The sequence below is a fragment of the Onychomys torridus genome, chromosome 6, assembly GCF_903995425.1.
Source record: "Onychomys torridus chromosome 6, mOncTor1.1, whole genome shotgun sequence".
Taxonomy (NCBI): domain Eukaryota; kingdom Metazoa; phylum Chordata; class Mammalia; order Rodentia; family Cricetidae; genus Onychomys; species Onychomys torridus.
In genome coordinates this window covers 7617359-7629849 of record NC_050448.1, presented here as the reverse complement: position 1 = coordinate 7629849, position 12491 = coordinate 7617359, and the positions used below count along the sequence as shown (strand labels likewise).

General features: G+C 42.9%; 1 protein-coding gene across 2 annotated transcripts in view; it reads left to right on the top strand.

Moving 5' to 3' along the window:
• Positions 1-12491, top strand: part of Fndc3b (fibronectin type III domain containing 3B) — a 302204-nt gene that overhangs the window by 148376 nt on the left and 141337 nt on the right. The gene's annotated exons all lie outside the window — the stretch shown is intronic.

Genomic DNA, 12491 nt, shown 5'->3' with positions numbered 1-12491 from the left:
TTTAATAACATTTTAAAAGTGAAACTCAAATCAACAATCCAAACAAGGGTTTTAAAAATCAAGCATGCTTACACAGTGCAGTCCAAACATACGCTAATTCCATACTCATATACTGAAGGCTTTTGGTAGGAAAATATAAAGTCTTTCCCCCGTAATTAGACCATTGTGTTCCTATAATAGCAGAAAACTGTTCATTCATTGAGATCACCACAGTTCTTCATCTGCGTTAGTTTCCGGTCTGAGCCTGGGCGTTCCAGGCAGTGTTGTTGGCATTGGGTGGCATGATGGCATGCTCAGGACAAAGCTACGGATTCAGAACCAAGGCTGCAGTGTAGTACATAATGCAGCAATGGGCAGGCACTACCAGAAACATCCAGGATTCAGTTATTGTTTGAGTTCAGATTAATTTTGGGTTAGAAAACATTTGAAAGCCTTTTATTGTCACTGGTTTGTTGTACTCTCCATGGAGTTCATTCATGCAACTCCCGACACAGTATCTGCCCCACCATGAGAGAGCTGGGGAATAAGTAGTACAGTGTGCAAGGGGAGAAGAGCGACCGGAACAGCCTGTGTATCATGTGTCAGGCTTGAACACACACACACACACACACACACACACACACACACACACACACACAGAGTTTGTGTGTGAGAGAGTGAATTTACCATTGCTTCAGTCTGCCTTTGTTTACTAGATTTTGATAGGTTGTACCTCCTCTGTCTATTAAATTATTTTACAATAATGAATTTAGTAAAATTGAAGCAATACTTGCTTAGCAAAACCCCAACATTTACATGTTCTACCCTGTACCTGGTCTTTGAGGACAAGACTTGGTTTTAGCTCCCTTTGAAGCCTGTCTGTTTTGGAGAACCTGTCTTTCCTGTGGCTGACATTAATAAGAACATTGTGATATGGGCTCTGGGGATGAAGAGAAGCAGAGAAAACAGTGAAAAACAAATTCAGAGAATCTGGCATTTCCACCAACCCCTGAAGGGCAGGACTAGCTGAACTAGGTGACTGTGCAGTTAGACCTGTCATAGGCTCCGTGCACATACTGCCCACCCTCAGACAGAGCATCAGCCTCAGTGATACCCTTTCTCAGAAAACCAGGTAGAAAGAGATCAAGAAAGACACCTTGAATTGACTTACTGGCCTCTTTACAACACACATGCATATGTATAGAACCACATGAATACGTCAATACATCCTACTGACACACACTTGTATGCTCGTATACACATGCACAAATAATTTTCTGAAAGATTTTTATATTGCCTGTCTGTTTTGCACTTAGGCTCATAATATTTTGTATTGAACTATCACATGCAGCTAATAATCATAGAATGAAATGCAATAACTGCACAGACTTTTTAATATAGTGCTTAGTGTTTTATATTATATAAAATCCTCTTCTGTTGCTATGAAAGTACAGTAATTGATTTATTATGAGGAAAGCTGGAGAACTATTTTTAGACAAATTATACTCATCTATGTTAGTTGAAGTATATTAAATTAAATCCCCATTAACAGGACAAAATTTATGGTACTCTGCTAATGTTTTGTTATTTTTTCTTCTCTATTTTAAAATATTATACTGAAATTAAGACTCAGCTTATTGGGCTTAAAGGAACTACAAATATACTATACTTACAGGCTTCTGAATGTGCTCATTTTTTATAGTGTTCATGTAGTTTATTGTTGGTTTGTGTATGCATTGTTGTGTGTGATGTGCTAATGTGTGTGCACGTGTATTGTGTGGTGCATGTGCAGAGGTTGAAGGACAGCTTTCAGGTGTCTGCCCTCACCTCTCCATGTTGTTTAGAGACAAAGTCTTTTTGCCATCACAGCTGCCAGACCATCTAGCCCCAAAGTTTTGGAGACTCTGGTGTCCACCCTGCATGTTCCTTAGGACCTGCGGTTCCAGCTCTTATGTGGGCTCCAGGGAATCCAGACTAGGGTCCTCAGGCAAGTGCTGTGTCCACAGAGCTGTCTCCCAGTCCACAGGGTATTGTGTTCTTCCTTGTTGCTCATCCCTCTGAATTGATACAGGAATGTCTGTATCACAGCTAGTGGGACATTTGGTCATGTTGGGGTGGAGGGATAGATGGGTAAGTTATGAAAAAAGAGCAGACTTAGGAGTCTGGTAGTCAACATGAGGGCCCCAAGTTTTGATGGGACGAGCACCCGAATGTGATGACAGGAGGCGTTTTAGGGAGTGACAGCCAACAGCGCGCCTTTCTAGAATCTGGTCACCCAGAGGAACCATGGAAACCGCTGGGTTCCTTTTCTCCCGGGCAAAACTGGATGGCAGCCCTGCCTCAGTCCCCAAGAGCTGGTACTGCCGGCTTGAGTCTCCACCCCAGCCTTGTGGGGCTGGCTGTTGAAAGTGAAGCTGCAACCGACTGGGAAGAATTGTTTCTGGAGTCTAGGGAACAGTGTGCCTGGATGGGAAAGTGCCTTTTGTGCAGCCACAGAACTGCCTCAGGCAGCCTGTCACTGAGCAGGTGGCCCATCAGCTCTCTAGGCCTTTTCGGGCCTTGCCCGGCATCACCACATTAGCTGGAGGTATGCACCTGACTTCAAGCCCTGAGGAGATGCAGAGTCCGGCCTGCTTGCTGGCGCTCCTCACTGTGCAGTCCTCAGTCAGCTCCACCCCTTTCACACTCAGACCTGGAAGCCCTGGCTGTGTAAATGTGGTCTGACCAGAGGAACTCTCATCTTCTTGCTGGCTTATTCTGTGTGGCTTAGGAAAGGCAGAGAGGCAAATTACATACAACTAGTCATCTCCAAGCCCATTATTAGCAGGTTGGAGCCAGTGGGTAGCTTGGAGAATGTTTATTAGCAAGCAAAACACCTTTGTAGAATTTAAGTTCATTTTAGAAAGTTACTGGGCCTTGGCTCCCATTAGTGACAGTCGGTGCTTGTATGTAAGCAAAGCACAGGCTTTTTTTTTTTTTTTTGGTTTTTTGAGACAGGGCTTCTCTGTGTAACCCTGGCTGTCCTGGAACTCGCTTTGTAGACCCAGGCTGGCCTCAAACTCACAGTGATCCGAGTGCTTGGATTAAAGGCATTCCTCACCACCATCCAGCCTCCCTGTCTTTTGATACAAGGCTTCATATAACCCTTGCTGGCCTGGAACTTGCTATGTAGTCAAGTAACCTTGAATCCTAAGCTTCTTGTGTCTACCCCAAGTGCTGGGATTGCAGGAATGACCTTCCGTGACTTGTTTATGCAGTCCTAGGGTGAAACCCAGGCTTCTTTCACACTAGGCAGGCACTCTACCAAGTGAGCCATAGCCCTGCGCCTCCTTCCCTTTTGTAACCCTCCCAGAGAGTGGAAAAAGCGGACAAGAGAGAACGACAGCACCTCCCTCCAAAGCCCCAAACACGCAGGGCCATGGCCAGCTCTGCTCTCAGGATGGCCTAGCTCTCCTGAATTGCCCTACCATAAACAGTCTGTCTTTTGGATTCTCTACTCCTCAAATTATAAACTTGAATATTATTCTCTAACAACACTGTTACATTTTATCTCATGATGTGATTCAAATGTAATTTAAATACCCTTATTTGGTAGGGGCAATGTTGGGAAGGTTTTACATTGTGAAAGATCACTAGAGAGCTCCACTAGGAACTCTGGGCACCCGTTCCTTCCCACCTTCCCAGAGACCTCCCTTGAGTGTGCTATTAGCAGAGCAGTGAATGGCCCTCTACACTGCATGGTGTGTGGTGGGCATCTTTCTACCTGCTACCCCAATTGGCAGCAGACAGAACATCCTGGGAGGGGCTGGCTTTCAACTGGGGCTCACAGTCTGATCTCTACTACTCACATAGATGATGGGTAGGCATGGCTTCCCACTTGTAACCCCAGCATTTGGACAGTGGAGGTAGGGAATTCCCATGGCAAGTGGGCTAGCTAGACTAGCTGAATCAGCCGTCAAGTGAGAGACCATAACTCAGTATTTAAGGAGGGGAGTGATTAGGCAAGACCAGTCTCTGGCTTCTACATGTTTGTGCCCACACAGCCATATGCACTGTGTGCACACATCCCTCATGCAAGGACAAATGGACACACACTCACACATGGGTGTGGCTTGGAAATGCTTTTGTCTCAGTTGTGGTTTGTACTCATAGGGATTCTAGATGTGAAGTGTCCATCAGAATCCCTTCCTCAGTATTACTGAGTTGCATTTGTACCACTCTTCAGAGGTTTGAAGTTACCGGGTCCTGGCTCACATATAAACAGGTATATCCATGGACATATTTCACCCCAGTCTACCACGGAAGACCAACCCAGGAAGGCTGAACTTCAGTACTGTTGACAACCAAAACTGATAAGATGGTGCCAGATGTTTTATCTGCATTGTACAGGTGAATCTTGTTCCTAACTCAGATTCAGAGAACGTGAATAGCAGGGCCCCAAGATCTTAGGAACCAACTTGATTCAGGTTGGAAGTGAGAATGAACTGTCTTTCATTTTCAAAAAATCAACCTGTACCTTTCCACTTGGGTCTTCTACCTTACTCTTTCATCATTTTTGTTGCCTGACATACCAAGAACATCTGCTTGAGACATCTGGACTATACGCCCAGTCCTTGCTGCGACATGTGTCTGTCACAAACCTCAGGGCTTAGCAGGGCTCCAAAGGGCCCTTCCTTGCTTGCATGGCTCTTTGCACGGTGCCTGGTTCATTTCACAGTCCTTTCCCCACAGTTAGGAGTAGAAATGCCCCTCGTTAATGTCACTGCACCCTTGGCTTCCTGCATAACCTGACCCTTACATTGGCTGTAACAAAGGGGTGCTGAATTCAACAGAGCGTCAAAGTCTGAAAAACTGGAGTTCAAGATTCAGTTACAGGCTGCTGCCTGGGACCTGACCTCTTTGACAATCTTAAAGTTTCGTATCTGTAGTTCTGAACTTAAATCCGGTTCTTTCAAATCTGTGTTAACACAATGTGCATTGCAGTGAACGGCTCACCCACTTTTTTACTGTTCACGCCAGTGTGAGGGTTTTAAATGTTCCTCAACTACTGTGAGAATAATTGCTACCCTGCAGCACCAAAGCGGTTTGCCTCTTTTAAAAAAAAAAAAGCTGAGCTTTGTGTGGTAGTTGTTTGTTTTTATGGATCTCTTGTGGAATCTGGGGACTGTGCTTTCCACATCTTGCATAATAAATGTTTATTGAATTGAAATCAATAAAATATTAACTAATGTATTATAGTAGTGCGTATTCACACAGAAACTATGTAGATGTTCTAAAACACTGAAGTCTAAGCCACTTGATAAAAAGTTATTTAGATAGATGTCTTGAGTTTATTTAAGCTAAAGGAAGTTGGGATTTGAATTCCAAGTCTTATGTAAACCCTGGTCTTCTGTTGCTTTTGAACTTGTTTTGCAACTCAATTATTAGAGGAGTGCTTTGTAAGAAAACTTAGGTTTTAAACGACAGCAGGTAGACCATGGACCCTGAGCCCCGTCTTCTGAGAAGAGAAGATGGCAGACAGACAGACTACAGACCCCAGCCTCCTCTTCTGAGAATTCCCTGCCCAGCTCTGTGTTAGTTCTTGGTAGTGGTTTACTTCAGGAGGAAGCTCTGGGAAGGATTTACTGTTATGGTCATGTGCTTTTAAGGACAGTGGTTGAGCCAGAGTAGGAATTTTTGTCCTAAAGCCAATGTTCAGTGTAGGAGATCTACTTTCTGAAAGCAAGGCCTGGCCTTTCACACCTTCAGCTGTTCTAGCACACTGAGAAAGTTAGGCACACCCAGCTCTTGAAGGTTTCCTAGAAACTAGACCAAGGAACAGGAAACTTTGGGAGAGAGGAAGTTATGATTAGGGATATGGGTATAGATGCCAAATGAAGGGAAGCTACCACTTTTTCTCTTTTTGTTTCTCATTATCTAAATTGTAATTTACGTATTTGTATTTTTTATCTACTTAAAAGAGGATATAATTTTGCAGCTAAAAGATAGAAATATTGGGAGAAAAAGATATGAAGGGCAAATCAGGTTACTTGCTGTCTTGGCTTTTATGGCCAGTAATCTGCTGGAATCCTCTTTGCTCACATCACTTGCTTTTCTCTTAGATGCAGTGTTAAAGTTGCCGAGTCAGCACTTTGTGCACAGGTGCTGTTGAGTCCTGCTAATCCGTCCTCAGGGCCACCCTTGGAATTGGCAAGTGCTCTCCTCTTGGGGGAGCTGTAGCAGCAGAGGCCAGACACAAACCCAAGCTTCTGTAAGGATAGGGCTGTGTTCTGCAAGTCATCTTTTTGTCTTTGGGAATGTATGTTGGAGAAAGCAGTATGCCTTCATTTTGCTGGTCAGTGCCTAGCTTCTGAGTGACACTGAGGGGGCATGAGCATGCATCAGTGTTGGAGGCCTTGTTTTTATATCTGTGTGCCCATCCTGAAGCCCTTAGCTGCTTGTAGATGAGATGTATCTACTCATCTCTGCATAGGAAATGGCTCTGTCCCAATATGTTCTGTTGTCTTACCTGTCATTGGTTATATGAATGACGTTTAATTATTAATATTACTGCTTTCTAGTGAGGTGAATGCATGTATAGTTATTTTTAGTTTCTTGGCATTTACTTAGTCACTGTGTTATGTAACCACCATCTCTGTCTAGTTATAGAACATTTTCATCACTGCAAAAGAAACCTACCTATTGGGCAAGTGTTCTCTAACCCTCTGGTCCTCTTCTGTTTCCCTCACCCTGTCCCTGCTCTTGACACTCACCAGTCAGTTCTACCTGTGTGGATTAACTATTTTTGTCATTACTTATATACTGGGGATCAAACCCAGAGCCTCACACATGGTCAACAAACAGTCACTCACTGAACTGTAACCAGTGTCCCTCCATGGATTGATTTTTCTTTCTCCTGTTTCATGTAATTAGAATCACATATTGTATGACAGTGGTGACTTTAATGTAATGATTCCAAGGTTCATCCACTCATTGTGTGGCAGTGCTGATTCCCATTTATAGATGATACTATTGCATTGTTTGGACACCACACATTTTACTGGCCTATTCATCCCCCAGCAGATATTTTGGTTGTGCCTCTTGTGAGCAGTGCTACTTTGAGCATGCCCATGCATGTATTTATTTGAGTACCTGCTGTAGTTCTTTTGGGGTATATAATCAGTAGGGAATCCATAAACATGTTAGCTAGCTCTGGCTGGCTTGGAACTCACTGTGTAAACCAAGTTAGCTTCAGTAGACATCAGGTCCTAAGATAGTATTGTTTTTAATGCTAAGAGGGAGGGTGTTCCAGCTCTCACTTTGATCCTCCCCAGCAATGTATGAAGCTCTAGTTTCTCCGTACCGACACACATCCCTCCACCCCCATCTATGTTAACAGGGCTGTTGCTGGGGTGTCAGGAGGCATTTTACTAGGGTTTGATCTGAACCCCAGAATGACAATGATAAGCCATTTCGAGGTGCTGCTTGTGACTTGTGATTCTTTTGAGAAATGTCTGTTCAGTTCCTCTGCCCATCTTTAGGTTAGGTGGTGTTTTGTTTTTTTCTTTTCTTTTCTGTTGATGTGTAAGAATTCTTTATATTCTAGATAGAATTCTCTGATCAGATGGAATTTGCATTTTGCCTATTCTACAGTTTTTTGTTTTCTTGGCACTGACTAATGGACAAAGGTTTGAATTTTGATGGAGTTCAGTGTCTCTTCTGTCCCTTGTACCTCTGGCGTCTGTCACGTCTGACTTACTTCAGTACAGTCATGAAGACTAAGTCTCATTTTCATCCATGAAAACTAGGTCCTTGACCTAATAGTCAATGAATACATTTAGTTCTGTGACCAGTTTTGAGTTAATCATTATATGTGACCTCATATGGAAGCTCAAGTTCATTCTTCTTGCCTCTTTGTGGTCCCCTAACTGGTCTCTTTTGAGATAGTCATGCTAGGTAGCTCTGTTTGGCCTGTACCTCACTGTGTAAACCGGAGTGGTCTCAAGTTTGCTGCAGTCCAGTTATCCTACCTGTGCCTCTATACAAGTGCTGCATTATAGGAATTAGCATGCCTGGGTGTAGGATTCTTGGACTGTTTTAATATTTAACTTTTGATTTTTTTAATTAGCATACAAAGTAACAATTTTCATTGAGGCATATTTATCATGCTTTGTTTGAGTGAACCTTTTACTAGTAAGGATTCTCTAGAGTAACAGAACTTACAGAATGAATCTCTATATATAGAAAGGAAATTTATTAGAATGACTTAGAGGTTGTCATCCAGCTAATCCAACAATGAGTGGAAAGTCCTCAAATCCAGTAGTTGCTCAGTCCACGAGGCTGGACGTCTCAGATGGTCTTCAGTGTCTGCTGTAGTCCTGAAGAAGCAGGCTAAGTGAAGGAATGGGCTTGCAAGCCAGGTGAGAGCAGGCAGGCAGAGAGCAACGGCTTCCTTCTTCTGTATCCTTTTACAGGCTGCCAGCAGAAGGCATGGCCCACATTAGAAGTGGGTTTTCCCACCTCAAAGGATCCAGATTAAAGGTGTGTCTTCCTACTTCATATATCCAGATTAGAAGAAGATCTTCCTACTTCAAATCAAGCAAAAATCCCTCACAGGTGTGCCCCTGTCTTAGTTAGGGTTACTAATGTCTGATGAAACGCCATGACCAAAAGCAAGATGGGAGGAAAGGGTTTATTTGGCTTACACTTCCACATTGTAGCCCATCATTAAAGGAAGTCAGGACAGGAATTCAAACAGGCAGGAACCTGAGACAGGAGCTGATGCAGAGGCCATTGGAGGTGTGCTGCTTATTGGCTTGCTCCTCATGGTTTGCTCAGCCTGCTTTCTTATAGAAGCTTGAACCACCAGCCCAAGGCTGGCATCACCCCCAATGGGCTGAGCCCTCCCCCATCAGTCACTAATTATGAAAATGCCCTACTGGCTTGCTTACAGCCTGATCTTATGGAGACATTTTCTCAATTGAGGCTCTGTTCTTTCCAGTAACTCTAGCTTGTGACAAGTTGACATAAAATTAGCCAGCCCACCTCCATTTTGGTGTTTTAGTTAATGAGAGATGAAGTTAACTTGACAACCAAGAGTATCCATCACGCTTGGTACCTCCCTATCCCTGCTTCTGCATTTGCATCTGGTGCTCCATCACCTCTGCACTCCCATCGTTGAGGCCTCTTTCCTCCTTTTCATGGCTTCCTTTCTAGTTTCATTACTTATACCCACACTCATTCAAGAAATGTGGGTGGGTGGGTGGGTGGTTGGATGGATGGATAGCTAAAAGGCAGGAGTTGTGTCTGAGAGAGAACATGCAGTGTTTGTCTATTTGAAGCTAGGTTATTTCATGTAATATAATAGTTTTCAGTTCCATCCATTTTTCCTGAATATTGCATAATTTTTCTTTACAGTTGAATAAAATTCCACTATGTGTTTATACTCATGGTCCCTAGAATATTAATGGGACTTAAAATTCATTCTATAGCTCACTTGGGATATTATTGCCATGTAAGTAATAGTAAGTCTTCCATTCTGTGTCTTAATGTTAAGTATCTTCTTTAACTAGTTCAGCATATTCTGTAGTTCCAGTACTCAAGTTCTTCACCCCATGCTTAAATTTATTCCTAGGTACTTTATTCTTTTAGATAGTTATAAATGGGAGTATCTTCCATTGTAGGGCTATTGTTGAGTACTTTTTCCTAATGTCCCGGGTCACCGGAATGTCTACCTGACCTCTTGGTTTGTTTGTGTAAGAGTCTTAGGCCACCATGAGTAGTGTTGGTCTCATCTTCAGACACTCCTGAGGTTTTCCAGAACCTCACATTTTGTACTTAGTCCTGGATGGTATTTTCATCATGGAGTCAGTTGTGAACAACTGTTGACCTACCAAGGTCTGGGGCCTTGTTATCGACTGGCCTTCAGCCTTGGAGGTGAGCTCTGTAGATCCCCCTGATTATGTGGCTCCTAGGGAATAGTGGAGTCTTTCTTTAGTCTCTATGATATGATTGGATAGTTAAGCTGTTCTCTAACTTTTCTAGATTCAGGTTTAGTGCAAGTAAATGAAAATGAACTAACAAATGATAGCTGACTTTGAAGCTCTCAGAGTATGTAGTTCTTTGTTGAAGTTAGATGTTAAAATGATAGCAATCTGAGAGTCCTGGTCTCACATGATATTCAATGAGAATAATGAATTCTTCATGTTGAAGTCACAGCCTACCCCTGAAATCTATCAGATTTTCTAAAGTTTTATTTTTTGTTTTTTGTTTTTGTTTTGTTTTATATAGCTACTTGGCTCAGTAAACATTCTGGTTCCAGTTCTAGAAGCTGTGCATGTGGCAGCTCTCATATGTCTGCAGAATAATAGTTTCTGTCTCTAAGCCAGACTTCTTGGTTCTTACAAACACACCAAAGCCTCACTGTAGCATGTAGGCTTCTGTCTTACTTAATGTGTGTATATCTCTATATATCTGCATAGACAGGCCTGTATATAACTAGTGTATTTACATAAGACTTCAAAAACATTACAAGATTATTTCAAAATACTTGAAAATTCTCATAATTTCCAGGTATAGGCAAGAAACGAATCTATTTGTTTGAGAAACATTTTCCCCCTGTGAATTTAGCCAGTGTTGGTGGCTTGAACAACTCCCTACCTGCAATGTCCTTTAGGTTTTGTTTTTGGTGAGGATGTAGATAAAGTAGTGGAGAGAGCCTGATCTCTAGATGATGAAGAAAGCAAGCCTGTGCTTCTTAGGGAGGGATGACTGTGGAATTCGGGCATTCCCAAACACAGATGCTCAGGCAGAGATGGCAAACTCCTTGGGAAGCTAGTGTTGAGGTGGACAGTGGGCTTACACTGCCGCTGTGCAAGAGACTTGCTTTCTTTAGCTTACGGGGGCCAGGTTACTTCAGGAGCTAGCATAACCCTGAGGTTCACAACCCAGTTGCATTTGAGAAGCCATTGTAGTTTGTCTGCAATGGCCTTGCAATGGCTTTGATGATGGTGGAAGTTGTTTAGCATCTTCTGATGTGAAGGCCAAGAAGAAAACATTTCTAGGTGTAAATCACTTGCTTGCTCCACACTCCTTAGCATTTACACAAATGGCTTTACCAGTTTTCAGGGTTATACTTGGGGTTAAGAGACCATTATTCACTTGGTATGCATTGTGATCATTAAAAATCCATCCCTCACCAGGTGGTGGCAGCAAACACCTTTAATCCCAGGACTCAGGAGGCAGAGGCATGTGAATCTCTAGTGAGTTCTAGCCTGCTCTATAGAGTGATTTCCAGGGCAGCTGGGACTATACAAAGAAACCCTCTCTTGAACCCCTATACTCCCCCCATCAAAAAGCTATACTTCATTGGCTTGCAGAACTGTGAAACATGTGGTATTTTGGCTGTTAAGGAAGAGTTGCCCATTAAGTAAATAGTGTAGATTGTATATACTTGTTGACTTTATGTATTATAAGGACATATGGTATTTTAAGAACATATGTCCTTATAATTTAATAACAAAAAAGAGAGTGCAACAAATAGCAGTCCAGAAGGGTCCTGGGCTGGAGAGATGACTTAGTGGTTAAGAGCTACTGATTGCTTTTCCAGAGGACCTGGGTTCAAGTCCCAGCATCCACTGGTTGGCTCACAACTCTCTGTAACTCAAGTCCTAGGAGATCCTTGGATGCACATACATAGTACACAGACATAGATGTAGGTTAAACATACATGTATAATAAAAAAAAAATAATAAAGGTTTTAAAACATCCAAAGCAAAAAGAGGGTGGTTACAGACACACATCAGACCACTGGGTTTGTGAGTGTAGTGATGCTCAGAGTTCAGTCCATGAACTTGCAGTGAATACTCATTTGGAATTTTCTGTGATGCCCCTCACCCTTTCTGCCCTTCTGTTGTTCCCCCTGAACTTGGAGACCTGCTCAAACCAGTCCTTCCCACCCCACCTTGTCCTCTGCTATCACGGTTGCACCACTGTGATGTGAAAAGTGCATTATGCTTCCTTGTAAATGCAGTGATTGGGTGACAGCATTGTCTCCTTTTGCCAAGAAAAGTGGCATATTTGGGGATTTTGTTCCAGCTGTGCTGTTTTCACTGTCAGCAGCAGGAGAAAGTCAATAAACAACACAGTGTTTGGAGTTAGGAAGTGTCAGTTCACAGTGAAACCCATAGATCTGGTCTGTTTCAGGGAGGGTTGCTGACTCCATGGGAGAGCTAGCTATAGAAGGTCAGTTCTAAGGTTCCTTCACTTTTAGGATACTTGTAAGGATGTCAAGTTGTTTTTGGTATGTGGCAGTTAGTTTGTGATGAAACATGAACCCAAACTACATTTGAGGTAACTGTTAACCTTGCCATTTATTAGATGGCCTTAATCATATGATTAGCATTCACTGGTAGAGTGCTTGGAAAGATGCACAAAGCCCTGGTAGGATCCTCAGTGTTGCATAAAACTGGGCATGGTGGGACCAGCCTGAACAACGTGAGACCCTGTCTCCAAACAAATAGTTGAGGGGAGGG